This window comes from Magnolia sinica, chromosome 4, assembly GCF_029962835.1.
Source record: "Magnolia sinica isolate HGM2019 chromosome 4, MsV1, whole genome shotgun sequence".
In the NCBI taxonomy this organism is placed as follows: domain Eukaryota; kingdom Viridiplantae; phylum Streptophyta; class Magnoliopsida; order Magnoliales; family Magnoliaceae; genus Magnolia; species Magnolia sinica.
The window spans coordinates 68,826,475-68,831,624 of record NC_080576.1 but is presented as its reverse complement, the minus strand read 5'-3'; positions in this window follow the sequence as shown (position 1 = coordinate 68,831,624).

The window sequence follows — 5,150 nt, the reverse complement described above, 5'->3', positions numbered from 1 at the left end:
CCAAACCATCTCTAGGTAAGGCAAGGTAAGTGCCTTTTCCTTTCCTCTTTTGAAATTTAGTTTTATCCTTTAAAATGATCGTGATGATGTAAAGGGATCCACTAATGGATGGCCCACATGATGGATGAGGTCCTTGATGATCCAACCATCCATCTATAGGGTAAATCCACCTTGATGCTTGTATTGTATATTCACGGTGGGGCCCACATAGCAATACCCGATCCAATACCATATCCTTTCTGGAGAAGTTCATCTAAGCATATAACAATGACACCAGCAAAACAAAGCTGAAGAATGATGAGAATAGCATTCCCAGCTCCAAGTTGGCTAACACTGCCACACATCCCAGATAAAACATATGCAACCACCTCACCAATAGCAATCAGGATACCCAGTAACTTCTGTGCACCATTTCTAAGGAAGAATATTGAATTGTCAGGCAGAATATATCATATAGCATGAATGAAGAGAAATAGATGCTCAGTACATGCACACGCACAGAAAGCACATGTATTGGATACAAAATATGCATGAAAAGGCTCAATACAAAAAAAAAAAAAAAAAAAAAAAGAAAAAAAGAAAAAAGAGAAAAAAGTACCCCTTATCATATCATAAGACAGTCAATTCAAACCACAAACTAGAGCTTTCAAATATCAATACACATCAAAACAAGAAAACGTGGTAAGACCACTCCCTGCAAAAAACAACAATCGCATCTTGTATGTAACAGCATTATGGAAGATGACAGAAGAACATTACATGCATGTAGAGGATTTCATAAGAAAATTTTACAGGATATATATGGTGTGACCTGCAACACCGAGTGGCCTCAAATCTTGACATCTAAGGGGGTCAAAACACCAGGCTAGAACATAAAGGTTGTTTTGGATTGAGAGCTAAAAATTCCATATTTGAAAGGGATCTAAGTATGTGACCTGTTTGAATTCATTAAAATGAAAATAAAGACATCATTTCCATGGAAACAACATTTCTGTTGGTTGTCTTAGTAAATTTCCTGGAACACCATTTCCATTTTATGTGTTGATTATGTTCTTATTCTTCTTTTTTATACTCGATTTGCAATTAGTTGGTTCATTATGGACTCTGCTTACTGAGAGAGAGAGAGAGAGAGAGAGAGAGAGAGAGAGTAAAACCCACCAGGGCTTGTACAACTATGCGTAGGGGCGGGGAAGGGGAACATGGAGGGTGTTGCGATCTTATGTCATTTGGGGATTTTGTTAGGGTAGGGCACTCCCACCTACATATGGTTGTCAGTTTCAACGATTGGATTGTCCTTAGATTGATCTAGACCGTTCAGTATCTTATTGCTACCATATAGAAGCTATGGTCTTATAATAATGCTTCATTGGCGAACCTAGCTTTCAAACCTCATATTTGAATACGAGTCATTAAATATTTGTCTTAACACACAATCATCCGTTCAAAATGTGTTTCTTAGGATGGCCCTGAAATCTTACAGTCCAGAACATGAATAGTTTAAATCATTATTTAAGATGCACCCAAGGGTTGGAAACCAACCCCTTATGGTAGTGTGGCACATGGCTCCATAACAACACCCTTCTTGGAACGGAAAGGAAGAGGAAGAGCTGGAATGCCTATGGGGGTTGTTAATTATACTTGGTACACATCTAGACAACGGTTCATGTGTCATCATGTGACACATGTATTAGATATGAGCTCTCCTTCATGTGAGGTTATAGTGTTTAGATCTCATGTCTCAGAAGTTTTTCAATATAAGATTTTTAATTCACACTTTCCTATTGTTGTTTGGCCTAAATTCCTGATGAGAATTTGAATATTCAGTAGTTTTGTATGACTTTTTAAACCTCTAAGATATGCTTTGGTAATTTGTATGACGAAAACTTGATTATTCACTGAAATCCTTATTTTATTAAGTTGCCTTTTTTATTTATTTAATCTTTAGCATCCTTTTTATTAATTATGGATTGTTGTGATTTGTTTTTTATTAACCAAGTCACTAAAGGATTTCAATTTCAAATGTAACTGAAGTATTGATAGAATGTTGTCTCTAGTTGCAGTACGAGATGTAACAAGAATATACATTGATTGCGTATTTGATTTTTTTTTTAAATACACCACCTGGAAATAATTTGAGACGACGTTTAATGATACTTTGTTAAATATGAAATTTGTGACCTTTAGTAACTTGGTTAATTAAAAAGAACTATGTAGTGGCTTGATCCCAATATGACTTTTTGGGTACGTAGGCAGCCGTTCGTAATGTACTAGAATATCGATGCAGGCACAAATCTTTTTTCGTCTTCTTGAATTGTAACAGACTGTATCGGTTGCATTTTTCTCTGTAATACAAGTTGTGGCTATCAAAGATATAATATCACCTCCTTATAGGAAAACATTTAATGATGTGTACATTGTTTATGAGCTCATGGACACTGATTTCCACCAAATTATTCGTTCCAATCAAGCTTTATCAAAGGAGCATTATCAAGTGATATTTAAGATTTTCGTAATAAATAGATTAAGAACCAATGATAATTATAAGTGGACTCACAAAATTTATAAATAGAATTGAGTAAGGCTTGCATGATGATGATAAATCTCTATAATCATGACAAAAGTTTCTAATTTTCAGGTTTCTGGAGGAGAAATATTAGATTCGATCCCATCTGTGGTGAAAATCTGAACATGCATATTTGGCCTTGTTAAATGCATCTTTATTGGCATTAAACAAAGGTGAGTTAACTTGCACCAAGTTGAGAAGCTTGTATATGAATTTTATTCTTGCACTAAATGCAACATTATAAAATGAGATAATTTTGTGGAAGGCTGTTAAGAAGCCATCTTTGTTGGAGAACCTTACTTGTACCAAAGGTGTTGTGTGTTGTTCTTGATACATGAGGTTGGGAATAAGACAAATATTGTGGCTAGTAATTTAGAGGTCTATAATGGATTATGGAAGCTGCCATGGAGTTGACTTTAGCTAAAAGTTGATTTGACTAAACACTTGTTAGTAAAAATAGTTTGCCAATATCATGAAAATAAATTTTCATAACTTTATAAATGCCTTATGGTTGCAAATTCACGTAAACTATAGAACCCATGAATATAATGGCCTTTTGTTTTATGCTACTAGATTTTATAATGTCATTATACTAGAAGTTTGTAAACTGTGAAAGTCATCTCATTAAATGAATATTATTGTTTCTATATTTTTATTTTTTAAAAAAAAAACTCTCTTTTAATTCATTGATTTGTTTCAATAAGATTGAACATAATCTGTTGCAAAGAAAAAGAAAAAGGGCTTAGTTTTTGAGTTCTTTTAAGCCTCCTTATCATCTATGCGTGGCATTGCAAACCTTTACTAGACTGTAACTCTAATTGGAACTTTATGTGCAATCTGATCAAGTGCATTAACATCTAATACTATCATATTTCTTTGTAGGATAACATTGTCGTATTTATGCGCCCTTGTGCTGCGATTCTTGTTCTCATCATCATTGGACTCATGCATGGGAATCAAGGATGTATCCCTTTAACACATGCCTCTTTTACAAAGCTTTAAATTTTGTAGTTGTTTTTATTAACTTGAATTGGAACACTTTTCTATATTATTTACTTGCAATTAGTTTTATTTTAATGATCAGTTTTATTTTTAAGGTGTACCCACTTTTTTAGGGAAAAAAAAAGCAAATGAAGCTTCTACACTTCTTCCTAATTCTGAATTATAATGTTTTGTTGGTTGAATGTTTTTTTTATTAGATGACAGAAACACAAAAAGAAAATTGCTGCAGATTTTTTTTTAATGCAAGAAATTTTCCGACGGCTTTAGGCCGTCCATATTTTTCTAAAATATGGAATTCTGAGATGGTCCATAACCATCCTTTTAACGCATATATTTAATGACGGTCCTTCTTTACAGACATTCCATACCGTCCTTTGTAACTGTGTAACATCAGAGATGGCTCATAATAGTCTTGTTGTGCATCTTTCATGATGGTCCCTGACCGTCCTTCTTGACAGACGGTCCATAACCGTCATTTTAACGTCCATTTTTAATGATGGTCCATGACCATCCTTCTTTACAGACAGTCCATAACCGTCCTTTTAATGACGGTCCATGACCATCCTTCTTTACAGAACGACATCTTGAACTTAGTAGAACTTAAACTTTCCATCTTGATCCACTACTTGACTTAAACTTCAGTAGAGTCTTGAACTTTCCATCTTGATCCACGTTAGAGGGGCAGTTCATAAGTTATTTTATTTAAATGAAATTTGACAAACAAAGTTGTGCTTTATACGATATAGCACTTATACTATTCAACCACCCTCCACCCCCCTCTAGGACATCTTTAGCTCTCCTTTTCAATTACCTTGGCATGCTAGCTAAAAATGCCCAATCATGGGACACATCTAACCAAGCTAGTAATCTCAAGGCAGTGTCTAAAGGGAGGGGAGTACATATGCTTAAAGTGGAGGATGATGTTAGTATATGGTTGGGAGATATCACAAGGAAGATTAAGGCCTTGGTACTTAAGAAGGAAGTAATTCAACACATTCAAGCCGTTGAAATCGTATGTGGTATTTGCAAGAGCGATGTGATAATTATTTATCCTCTCAATTATATTAGCTTTCCTAGTATTTAAGTACTGATTTAATCTAATTATATGTCTTATACATTCAAGGTGATTTTAGACCTAAAAAAGAATACATGCTTAAAAGGGGGAATTAGAACTCAAAAGAATAATCAACAAAGAATAAGAGGTTTGGATAACATTAATGAAGATTTCAAGTGCTAGAGATTTAAGAAAACCAAGTTTAAAGGAGAAAAAGATAGAAAAATCACAAAGTACAATAATAGAAATAACAAACTGTTTGGTCCCACCTGAGGTTAGTTTGGTCTGACCGAATGTGCAAAGAAGAGTCCAGCGATAAATAGTAATTTTCAAAGATAAGTTAGCTTGACACTTGGGTCTGACCAAATCCATGTTTGGTGTCAATAAATGAGGGTTTGGTGCGACCTGAGGAAGATAGAGACTTCAGAAGAAATTTGAATAAATTCAGTTACAACCGAGAGTCCTAGTCAATGCAACTGAAGGATACAATCGATACAACCAAAGCATAACTAAATGTGAAAACTTAAAGTC